The sequence below is a fragment of the Misgurnus anguillicaudatus genome, chromosome 1 (genome assembly GCF_027580225.2).
Source record: "Misgurnus anguillicaudatus chromosome 1, ASM2758022v2, whole genome shotgun sequence".
In the NCBI taxonomy this organism is placed as follows: domain Eukaryota; kingdom Metazoa; phylum Chordata; class Actinopteri; order Cypriniformes; family Cobitidae; genus Misgurnus; species Misgurnus anguillicaudatus.
In genome coordinates this window covers 27,884,978-27,898,166 of record NC_073337.2, presented here as the reverse complement: position 1 = coordinate 27,898,166, position 13,189 = coordinate 27,884,978, and the positions used below count along the sequence as shown (strand labels likewise).

Here is a 13,189-nt window from a genome sequence, read left to right as displayed (position 1 = left end):
ATTCTTCAGAAATTATTATGACTAGTAGATTAGAAGGAGTCTGGTATTACCGCAAGATTATTCTGTCAGGATATGATCACACTGGGGTTTTGATGGTCGAATGGAGCATGGGGCACATTCATTAAAACTCTCAGATTTATGTCTATCACCTGCCTTAGCAAGTTGCATGAGAGCTAAACTAAAGTAACTATTTTTATGATCGGAGCAAGCATGGAGCGGCCAGACATAGAAATATTAGTTTCCCGGCAACCTCTGACTAAGATCAGACTGACAATTTTGTGTCCGTGAGATATACGAAACGGCCGGCGTATACTCTGTGCGATACCGGGTCCCTAATGAACGAATAACTAAGACTATGGGAATTTGTAAATAATCAATATCTAAATTATGATCAACAGATAATTGGAATAATACACTAAATTATTACTATATTAAATTGGAGTCAGATTATAATTTAACCACAGAGGTCAAAGAAATAAATTAAATAAATGGAATTATTCTTCTAGAAGCGCTACGGACGGAAAGAACACGCGATACCTTCACCATGCCATTGGACTTCGACGTTGGGCCAATTGGGTGGCGTCTTACAGCTCTCTTTATCCTCTCAGCTCCTCCTTTATCTTCTCATTATCTTCTGTGTGTTCATTCAATAAAGCTACACAACAATAAAACACAATTTTAAAATAATACAAATTAAAAACAGATGATATAAACAGTCACAATTTTGTGAGGTTTATCTTTCAAATTGTGTTGTGATTTCTGCTTCATGACATGAATGAGTTTGGTCAGCAGAGATGTCAGGTGTTGTGTTTAAGTTTCTTCTCTTCATTCACTGCTCTCTCTTTTCATCTCTTTTTCTTTCTCTCCTCTTCTTTTTCATCATCTAATCGTTTCTTTTCAGGTAAAGATGTTTCATGTGATTGTGATTTTCCTCCTCTAACTGAACTGTTGATTGTTACAAATCCGTCTTTTCTTGTAAAGTAGTTTGTCATATTCATGTTTTATCTCTTCGTCTTGTAAAGCAAATCTCCTGAGGAAATATGAGACAGATATTAGAGAAGATTTAAACAGAACTGATTCAAATACACTCGTTTCTGTTAACAACATTGTACAATGCAGATGTTTAATTTATTAGCTGTTTTTTTATATATAAAGTTTAACAAACCAAAAAAAAAAAAAAACTGCAAGGCACTCTCTTAAAAAAGTAAAAAAGCCTTTATTGATATGGATTGGTCATAATAAACCTAATTAAAAACTTCTGACATGGTAAATCCAACGTGTTTCGACAAACAAGCCTTCGTCAAAAAACAGGAAGAGATCGTTTTTAATGCGTTTACTCCCTGACGAAGGCTTGGACCCAAAGTGCTTCACATAAAGGAGAAAATAAATACAACGTACAGAAAACTAATTATAATAAAATTTATAATGCATTGGTCTAAACATTTGAGAGGCCTATCACATATAATATAATTAAACATGTCTATATTGTATTAATTATTATTTTTTAACAATTGTGTTAAATTTAGTATACAGGTTAATTTTTACACTGATTTATAAGGTCAAATAAAATGTCAGCGAGTCAGCGGTAATATTACAGTTCAGTGTTAGTGGAAGTCTAGTTTAGGAAAAACTGACACTTAGCCTGGCAGTACGCCTGCCCCAGTATATAAGTTGCCATAGTGCATGAGTTCCAACATTTTCAAGAACCTTCTGACAATAAGTCTGACTTCACAAAATAAGTCTGACTTATTTCGTAATCTTGTTTTATGGAACAGCCCTCTGATATTATTGTTTTTTTAGTATTTGAAGCACAAAAACAATCAATCGTCTACCCACCCTCTTTAACTATTATCAGAAACATCTTTGAACATTATATGATGAACCCTCATATGCAGCATCACTTTAAACATGTTTACTTTTATCAGACGTTAATTTTAATCACATTTTTAAAGAATTAGGTAAGATTTACCTCAGTTGTGCTCCCACAAAAACAACAGAGCCGTTTGACGAGTAAAGGACCACCAATGATGACGTAAGAATGACTTCAGGCATTAATAATCAAAATTAAACATCGATTTAACTCCTCTCGTCTTAAATTCACAATTTATGTCAATAATCAATGAATTCACTTCACAAACACAAAATTTTCCTATATTCTGTTTTAATAAACAGTTAAACACACAGTGGTCTTTGACACGCGCGTGATGTTTGGAGCGCGTTCATGTGTGAGATCAGTGTTGAGTGTTGTTGTTTCAGTCATGACCGCATGGTGGCAGTAGAAGATAAATCAATCTCACACTGATTTATGTTACTTAAAAATGTTATTTTTAACCAGTCGTATAGCCCAGGGCTCACCTTCATGACTTGTGTATGGATATTTATCAGTGATTGTTTAGAGCAAAAATCTTCATTACACTTCAAAAATCAAAGTGCAGTGAAATCAGACATCAAAACATGAGTCACAAGCCGTTTCTCAATGTCAAGGATACTTCCTTGGCAGGACTAGTCCTTACAAGTCACTTCCTTCAAATTCTTCTTCTTCTTCTTCTTTCTTTTTTACCGGCGGTTGGCAACCAGCTTAATGGAGCATTACCGCCCCCTCTGTTCCGGAATATGGACCTGATAATAGGTCTACTCTATACTTTTTAATGACATATATACTCACACATTAATAAAAAAAAAAAAAAAAAAAAAAATTAATAAACACCTTTCTAATCCTACATTACCTCCCTCCTTTCCCCCTATATCTATCTCAAATCCTATTATATAGCCCTGTCTCCTTCAGAAAAGTCATCAGTACCCTAAACTTTGCCCTATCATTATCACCCAGCAAACTTTTTAAAGTGAACTCCTGTTCTCCTATCTCCCTAAAATCACTACTCATTTTGTCTCTTTGTTCTATATAACTCGGACAGTCTAATAATACATGTTCTACTGATTCCTCCACTCGACATTCTTCACACAATCCTGTTTGATGTTTGCCTATCATTTTAAGAGTTTTCTTTAACATACAATGACCCAACCTTAACCTTGTTATCACTATTTCCTCTCTTCGATTACCACCTACCAACCTATTTCCTTTGACACTATTCTGAATTTGATATAACTGTCTCCCCCTCTCCTCTCTATCCCACCTTACCTGCCACATTTGATTTATTTTCTCCCATACTATGCTTTTAACCTCTGATTTACTAAGGCTAATTTGCATTTCTATATTTTCTTTCAATAATGCCCTTTTTGCTAGTTTATCTGCCCTCTCATTACCCCTAATCCCCACATGAGCTGGAACCCACATAAACTTGACCTGACTGCCCTTACCGACTATATTTGTGCTTAGCTGCAAAACATCATACAGAATATCTTGTCTATTTTTTGATAGAAACGATCTTAAGCTTCCTAAAACTGAAGACGAGTCCGAGCAAATCAACGCCTTTACCTGTTCCTTCATCTCCATCCACCGTAATGCCTCCAATATTGCCAACATTTCTACAGTGTAAACCCCTAACTTGTCCGATGTTCTTCTACTGATTTCAATCTGTTGCCCTGGTATTGCTACTCCAAATCCTGTAACTCCTGTCTCAGGATCCTTTGCCCCATCCGTATAGATCTGAAGCAGCTAAGTCTATACTTAAAGCAGCTGAGGGTTGCTGGACGGTGTATTTGTACGCGCTCACTTGGCTTAAGTTAAATGTCATTAAATCAATGTCCACTCACCATTTGAATGCTCAGAGTATTCATTTTATTTAATGTGTTGCATTGTTGTAACAGCATGGCCTTGTGATACGGTCAAAAAACTGTGTGTTCACCTTCCTCCAGCAACACCTGTCACCTGAAGGAAGGTTCCTACCTATATTCACTGAATATAGAACAGTGACACCTAGTGGACACCTTTACAAGACAAAATGGCTCTTACATACCGGCCCCTAATTGGGACACATACCAATTTTCAAAACATACAAAAGAGCCATAAAACAAACACAAACTGTGAGCACAATAAACATGCATAATGATTGTAACAATCTCTTAGCCCATAGATTCATGCAAGAAACAAAGCTTTGCTATTGGCCTATCAATAACACTGGTCTTAGTTTGTAAACGCACAGAGCGCACCAGGCCTTTCTTATCAGGAAATGTTTCTAAAACTCTTCCAAGAGGCCAGGAGCCCCTAGGTGCCGTTGGATCCATAATGACCACAATGTCCCCAGGCTTGAGGTTATTTCTAGTTTGGTTCCATTTCTGCCTCTCTTGCAGCAAAGGTAGGTATTCTCTCACCCATCTCTTCCAAAATAGGTCTGAAATGTATTGAACCTGTTTCCACCTTCTTTTTATGTACAAATCATGCACATTGAATAATCCAGGAGATAAGGAAGGTTTTCCTTTCAGCAACAATATATGATTGGGAGTCAGAGCTTCAAGATCCATTGGGTCATCAGACAACTTGGTGATTGGTCTATCATTCAAGATGGCTTCAGTTTCACACAAAACTGTATGTAAACCATCATCATCAAGCGTCTGCTGTTGAAGAACTGAAGTGAGGATTTTTTTCAGCATCCGGATGACTCGCTCCCAAACTCCACCATAATGGGATCCAGCCGGAGGATTGAAACTCCATTTTATGCCCTTCTTACATAAAGCTCCTTGAATCTTAACTTGATTCAGTGATGAAAGTGCCTCCTTAAGCTCTCTCTCAGCCCCTATGAAATTTGTGCCATTATCTGACAGAAGACGTTCCACCTGCCCTCTTCTACTGATAAATCGGTGCAGAGCATTAATACAAGCATCTGTGTCAAGGGAATTGGCCATTTCAAGGTGGACTGCTCTGCTGGCTAAGCAGGTAAAGATGACACCATACCGTTTTACTGTGCTTCGTCCTCTCTTCACCTCTATTGGACCAAAATAGTCAACACCTGTATTAGTGAATGGCGGCTGGTCTGGCAGGATCCTCTCCTTAGGCAAGTCAGCCATTTTCTGCCCCATCAGTCTTGCATTATATTTTTTACAGAAGCAGCACTCTGCTATGATCTTTCTTACGGCTGTGGTAGCACCTGTAATCCAATATTTCCTCCTTAATGTAGACAACATATGGTTACGCCCACTATGGCCAAGCCGTTGATGTAAATCTCTCAATATCAGGGTAGCCACATGCTGATCTTTAGTGAGAAGTAGTGGATACTTTGTGTCTTCTGGCAATGAGCCTCGTGTCAACCTCCCTCCAACTCTCAGAAACCCATTATCCAACCATGGGTCCAGCTTATAGATGGTACTGTGTTTGCTTACTGTATTCTTTCCAGAAGACAAAGCAGCAATCTCCTCAGGAAATCTTTGCCGTTGGCAGTAGCAGATTATAGCCAACTCTGCTTCCAAAAGATCCTCTGCCGACAAGATTTGTCCTCCTGTTGTACCTTTAGCCATCAGTTTCTCTTGTGCCAAGGCATTCTGCTTATTGACATCAATGGCATCAGACTCCCTCCTCATGCGAGTCCTTGTCAATAATATTCCTTTCAACCTTAGGAACCAGGCAACTGCCACTCGAAGTCTCCTCCAATCTGAAAAGTAAGCTATCAGCAGATTTGTACCCTCCAGTGCATCTTGGGTATTTACCACATTCACAAAGGCTTCTTTCTTGACCTCGATGTCATCAACAGCTACTGAAGTATGCACAATGTTTTCGGGCCAATCCTCTTCTGGTTTATACAGGAACTTGGGGCCTTCTATCCATCTGTTGTCATTAATGAAATCTCCAGCCCTCCTTCCTCTGGATGCATCGTCAGCTGGATTCTCCTTTGTGCCAACATATCGCCATTGTGCTGTCTTTGTGGCCTCTCTGATGATGGAGACTCTGTTTGCAACAAAAGTATGAAAACGCTTGTCTTCATTCATGACATACTTGAGCACAGATGTGCTGTCTGTCCAGAAAACAGATTCTTGCAGCTGGAGCCTCAACTCCTTCTTTAACATCAGGTCTACACGGACAGCAAGCACAGCAGCAGTTAGCTCTAAACGGGGAACAGTGATGGCCTTTAGAGGTGTTACCCTAGCTTTTCCCAAAAGAAAGGCAACATGGATGTCACCGTTGTTATTCTTTATTCTAAGATAAGTGACTGCGCCATATCCTTGTTCACTTGCATCAGAGAAGTTATGAAGCTGAGCTTACATGTAGGACCCAAAGCTTGTGGGCTTTATGCATCTCTCAACTTTGAATTCAGAGAGTGCATTCAGCTCCTTTAACCACCTCATCCAATCATGCAGAATGTCACGGGGCACAGTATCATCCCATCCAAACTTCCTCCTGCATAGCTCCTGTAACATAGTCTTAGCAGGTAACACTACTGGTGCCAAAAATCCAAGTGGATCGTATACTGAACTTGAAACTGACAACATCCCACGCCTTGTGTAGGACCTTTCCTGAACCTCCATTTTGAATTTAAATGAGTCAGTTTCTGCACACCACAGCAAACCAAGAGCTCTTTCAACAGGCAGGCTGTCTCTGTCCAGATCCAGTTTCTTCCACTCTTTGGCTCGGGACTCCTCGGGAAGAGTTTGAAGAACAGTGCGCTTGTTGCTACTCCATTTCGTCAAAGTGAAACCTCCTCGCTGACAAAGAGTAGAAAGATCTTTAACTAAACAAGTTGCTGCTTCTTCAGATGCCACACTCTTAAGGCAGTCATCCACATAGAAGTTTTCTTTGAGAGTTTGTACAACCTCCTCTCGAAACTCAGACTGATGATCATCTGCTGTTTTTCTCAAAGCAAAAGCAGCACAACTTGGAGAAGAGACAGCACCAAAAAGATGGACAGTCATACGAAACACTGACACTTCTCTTTCAAAGTCTCCATTTTGCCACCACAAGAAGCGAAGAAAGTCACGATCTTCTTCTGCCACCTTAACCTGATGAAACATTGCTTGTATGTCACCCATGACTGCAACCACATCTTGCCTAAACCTCAGTAGGACTCCAAGCAATGTACTTGTAAAATTGGGACCTTGCAAAAGGACTTGATTCAAGGATGTTCCTTTAAATGTTACACCACAATCAAAAACCACCCGCAGGTTCTTCTTCCTGGGATGACGTACACCATGGTGAGGAATGTACCACACCTTGCCACTTTCACCTTTCAGCTGTTGAGTGGGAACTTGCTCTGCATATCCTTTGTTGAGCATCTCATTGACAAATGTTACATACTCCTGATAAAATTGCTCATCTCTCTGGAATCTCCTCTTCAACCCAAGTATACGTTGTTTTGCCACAGAAAAGTTGTTAGGAAGATGCACATTTTCCCTTTTAAACGGCAACTTCAAGGTGTAATGATTATCCCTGAGCTTGGCAGAACTCTCTGCAATCTCCAAGAATCTAATATCCTCTCTTGATAATCCTTGCTCTTCTGTAACTTGCTCATTGAAATCATGGTTATATTGTTGAGACAACATCTCCTCCAACCTACACACAGAAATCCTGTTGACCACTGCAGAACAATCTTCATCCTCAAAGTTGCCTGCATGCAAAGGACCATTAATGACCCAACCCAAAGCCGTTCTTATGGCATAAGGGCCATCTCCATGGCTGTTTATGACTTCCCAAGGCTCCAACATCTTGGGTGCGTTGTTTCCAATCAACAAGTCAACGTTGGCCATTATACGAGGAACTTTAACCTTTGCCAGGTAAGGCCACTTTGACAACTCTTCCTTAGACACAATGTTGTCAGAACTTACCGGCATCTGTTTCTGTGTAAGCGTTTGTGGAAGCTGATAGAAGATGTTACCATCAATAGCAGAGACTTCTAAACTTGAGAGTACGTAGGCTGGTACAACCTTTTCCTGTCCCATAGTTTGTAGTAAAAACTGAGTTTTTCTTCCAGGAAGATTAAGTCGCTGCATAAGGCTTTCAGTGCAAAAGGTTGCTGAACTGCCAGGATCTAGAAATGCATACCTCTGTATTATCTGATCTCCCTTACTGCTTTTAACTTGAACTGGTAAGATAGAAAGTAGACAGCGATCTTTTCCGGCCCCTGTATGGCCACATGTTTCAGTAGTTCCTAAGAACTTACATGCGTCTGATTCCTTGGAGATTATGTCTGCATTTGCTCTATTTCTGTCAATGTGAAGCACAGTGGGATGGGGCTGATTACATATCTTACAAGTCAACCGCTTGCCACAGTTACGACTCATGTGCCCAGCACTTAAGCAACCAAAGCAAAGCTCTTTCTCATTCAGAAAGTCCATTCTTTCCCTATGCGTCTTACTCTTAAATTGCATACAATTCTCCAATACATGATGTTTAGCACAGTACACACATAATGAAATCACCTTGGGATTGTTTGTTGGCAATTCTGTTCTTATATTAGAGGTTCCTAGAGACTTCACAGGTGCAACATTAGTGGCAAAGATGTTTCCTTTAGTTTTGCCTTCTAGACACAGTTTTGGTCGATTGACAGGTCTTGTGCTAACTGGCAAGTCCCTGATATCACCAAACAAGGGATCCATCAAGATGCTTACTTGTCTTTCAATAAATCCTACAAGATCTTTGAATGAAGCTCTACAATCAGTAGTTTCCAGAATGTTATGTGCAACAGTTCTCCACCGCTCTCTGAGCTTGTAAGGCAATTTAGATATAAGAGCTCTCATATTGCTTGGCATATCCAACTCCTGAAGATACTGCAATTCTTCAGCGACATTACAGCAGCCACGTAAAAATAGAGCATAAGACTGTAAAGCATTGACATCCTCACCCTTTATTATGGGCCAAGACAAGGCTCTATCCAAGTAAGCAGTGGCGATCTTGTACTTATTCCCAAAATGTTCCTGTAATAGCTGTTTTGCCTTAGTGTAGCCAAAGTCAGGGTTCAAATGTAGACAACTACGTACAAGCTCCCTTGGCTGCCCCCTAGTGAACTGTTCCAAGTAGTACAAGCAATCACTATTGCTTGCCTTTTCCTCAACTCCCTTTTCAAACATCCTGATAAATGAAACATACTGAAGAGGATCTCCATCAAATAAAGGAATATCTCTTGATGGTAAAGATGCAGAACATTGCTGTTGAACAAGAGCTGCTGTTATTTCATTTTGTTTTTGCATTATAGTGACAATGTCACCATACTGACTTTCAATGTTTGGCCGAGAAATCCTATCCGATGTAAGAGGTCCATGAGGTTGAAGTGATGTGTGTCCTAATGTGTGTTGAGAATTCCGATCCGATGTAAGAGGTCCATGAGGTTGCACTGATGTATGTCCTGGTATATGCTGGGAACTCCAATCAGATGCAAAAGCTCCATGAGGTTGAACTGATGTATGTACAAATATTTGTTGGGAATTCTGCCTTCCTGAGTTTGTACATTCCTGCCAAGGCTGCTGCCGAATTTCCTGATATGATTCAGAAGATGCCAAAGGCGGATTCACTGCTAATGCTTGATATGCAGTTTTGCCATGGACATTAAGTTCAAACTCTTCTGCCATTGGATTCAAGATAGTTGTGGATGCCTTTCCTTGCTCCTTTTCCAGTTGAGAATTCACAATACGAGAGACTTGTGAAACACTGCGATTGTCAGAAGCCTGTAAAACTGCAAGTTTGGCAGTGGACTCTGCTAGCATAGCTTTTAGCTCCAGTTGCTCCTTTTTCCTCTTAATCATCTGCTCTTGCTCCTCCAAGGCATGCCTTTCCTTTAATGTTGCCATACGAGCAAGCAGTGCAGCCTTATTTGCCTCAGCTATGACTCTGGCAGAAGAAACACTCTTGCATGTACTTGCTTTACTTGAATGTTTACTCCCAACATTTGAAATACTATCTTCTGGATTAACACCATCAACCTTATCATTCATTACCTCATTCATAGTAATTTCATCATTTTCATTACATGATACCCACATTTTGACCTCAGAAATAAAATCATTGTTTACAATCATTTTGGCTTTAAACCATATGTCATGTTTTTCTTTCTCACTTTCAGGTAACATACCCAACAAAGAATCATGAATACATCTTGCTTCATCACACAAATTTAAGAAGTCATCAAAAACACTTTGCACCCCCTTTATATGTCTTTGTTGCATCAGGCCTTGTACCTTTTTTCTTAAATTTGCAGCTTTAGTTAGTACAGATTTTCTATTACACTGCAACCTTTCAACCTTTTCAGCAAATGCTTTAGGAGTTAACTTTACAACACGTTTTTGTTTGTCCATTGGAACATCAACATCAATGCAAACACTATCGTTCAATTGAAGCGCTTCCATTTGGCTATGCACAGCTTCAGCTGTCTCCATAATCCACAGAATGTTCAAAACACGATGTAAACAATTAACAACGATAGTTCGTAAAGTTAATTATTTTCTTTGATAACCAATGCATTGGATTTTTGTCCCACAATGTGTGCACACATAGTTAAATGGCCATTCAACAATAAGTAGCGCTACTAGACATACCTTTTCACGTTGGGCGCCATTATGGAACAAAAGGATCTCTGCTGGTGTTTGTAAAACAGCTCCAATGTATTTCCTTGTGCTGATGATGGTCCTTATCCCAGTAGAAAAGATGTGCATGTATACTCCACAGATTTGCGTTGTCCTCATATCATGGTTGCAGCATTTCAGATGTAAATCCACTTATGATTACTCCAAATAGCGTAGGCAAAACAAAGTTTTTTGACTAAATGAAGCAGCTAAGTCTATACTTAAAGCAGCTGAGGGTTGCTGGACGGTGTATTTGTACGCGCTCACTTGGCTTAAGTTAAATGTCATTAAATCAATGTCCACTCACCATTTGAATGCTCAGAGTATTCATTTTATTTAATGTGTTGCATTGTTGTAACAGCATGGCCTTGTGATACGGTCAAAAAACTGTGTGTTCACCTTCCTCCAGCAACACCTGTCACCTGAAGGAAGGTTCCTACCTATATTCACTGAATATAGAACAGTGACACCTAGTGGACACCTTTACAAGACAAAATGGCTCTTACAAGATCTGAATAAAATTACCATATTCTTCTCCTACTCGATTCTTAAATACACTCACTAAATCAATTTCCTCCCTCGCTTTCCTTTTTTCTTCTAAAACAAACCAGTCTACCTCTGGCCACATCATCTTCCATGGAGCTAATGCTGGGAAAACTACTGTAGGACTTAGTCTCACATTAAGTATACCTAAATCTTCAGCTATTTTATTTCCAATCCTCCCAAAATTTTCCCTTACATTTCGATCATTCTCCCAGCACTCCTTCAATACTGCTTTTGTGGGATGGGTATCATTGTGCCCATTCAGACTAACCCAATAATTAGCCATCAAATGTACCCTTCTTAAATCCAACGGCATTTCACCCATTTCTACTTGTAAGGCTGGAGCTGGTGATGTCTTGAAAGCTCCGCAACATACTCTCAGTGCTTGAGTCTGTACCACCTCCAATTTCTTGATCAGGGATTTGGCCGCTGATCCCACTACTATACTACCATAGTCCAACACTGATCTTATTAAAGCCACATAAATACTTTTAAGAGAAGAGCAACTAGCTCCCCATTCTCTTCCTGTTAAACATCTCATCACATTTACTCCCGTCTTGCGCTTTCCCTCCACTCTCCTAATGTGCTCCGCAAATGTTAATCTTGAATCAAGTGTCACCCCCAAAAATTTAAATGAGCTTAACCGTTCTATCTCTCTACCATATAACCGTAACTTCTTGTCTTCTTGTATTCTTTTCCTGGTGAAAAAGACTGTTTTTGTCTTATCTATTGAAAATCTAAACCCCCAATCATCTCCCCACTCTGCAACTTTATCAATCTCACCCTGCACCTTTCTTATAACATACTCCACATTCCTTCCCCTTTTCCACACTGCCCCATCATCAGCAAATAGAGATCTACCAATATCTTCTTGTCCCTGTACAAATACATCATTAATCATTATGATAAACAACAATGGACTTATAACACTACCTTGAGGCGTACCATTTTCAATCGTATACTGACTTGACATCTCTACCCCTATTCTCACCTGAATTTTCCTTTCAAACAAAAAATCTTTAATCCAGTTAAACACCCTCCCTTCTACCTCCAACCTATTTAACTTGATTAGCAAACCCTCCTTCCACATCATATCATAGGCCTTCTCTATATCGAAAAATACAGCAACTACGCTCTCTTTATTAGCTTGAGCTTTTCTTATCTCAGTCTCTAATCTTAAAACAGAGTCCAGTGTAGTCCTTCCCTTCCTAAACCCACTCTGACATCTATTTAAGACCCCTCTTGACTCCAGTTCATATGACAGTCTCTCCGTTATCATTCTTTCCATAATCTTACATAAATTTGACGTAAGAGCTATAGGTCTATAACTATTGGGGTTAGTAGGATCTTTGCCAGGCTTCCTGATAGGAATCACTACTGCTTCTTTCCATTCACTTGGTAATTTTCCCTCCTTCCACACTTTATTATATAACTCAAGCAACTTTAACAATGATCTTTCTCCTAGATGTTTTAACATCACATAACATATTCTATCTTTCCCTGGAGATGTTTGCTTAGCTCTTTTAATCGCTCTCACCATCTCTGCCATTGTGAATGGCTCATCAATAACCTTTCCTGACTCCTCTTTTTTGTCTAACATTTGCAAATTCTGATTCATAGTTATTGCCCTCCTCCTTCTCTCCTCTTCTGACAAGTTTTCTGAACTATGAATCTTAGAGAATGATTTGACCATAACCTCCACCTTTTCTTTATCGGATATTGCTATATTCTCCTCAAATGTTAGTACGGGATAATCCCATTGCCTCCTATCTCCACCCATTCTCTTTATCATACCCCATACTTCACCCACAGAAGTAGACCTACCAATCTCATCACAATATTTTCTCCAACTTGACCTTTTAGCCTGTCTTATAGTCAGTGCCGCATTAACACTGTAAGGGGCCCCTGGGCTTTACCCTTTTGTGTGGCCCTTCATCCACCAGAATTGCAGCCTACATTTACAGAATCTTTATAATCACCCTGCTGAAAAAACTGAATCAAACCAGCATGGGAATTATGCTGGTCTATGCTGGTTTAGCTGGTGGTCACCAGCATACCAGCACCAAAACACAACATATGCTGGTCTTGCTGGTATGACCAGCATGGGATGCTGGTGCTAATGCTGGTTTGGTGCTGGTTTAGCTGGTGCTAATGCTGGGTTAGCTGGTGTTCACTAGCAAACCAGCACCAAAACACAACATATGCT

At 39.7% G+C, this 13,189-nt stretch overlaps 1 long non-coding RNA gene across 1 annotated transcript in view; it reads right to left on the bottom strand.

Annotated features, from left to right (window-relative positions):
- The window catches only part of LOC141364967 (uncharacterized), a 224,146-nt gene that overhangs the window by 10,294 nt on the left and 200,663 nt on the right, over nucleotides 1-13,189 (bottom strand). Inside the window, exon 2 of the long non-coding RNA XR_012370321.1 lies at nucleotides 538-1,030. This is a non-coding gene — a long non-coding RNA (uncharacterized lncRNA). The remainder of the gene's footprint in view (nucleotides 1-537; nucleotides 1,031-13,189) is intronic.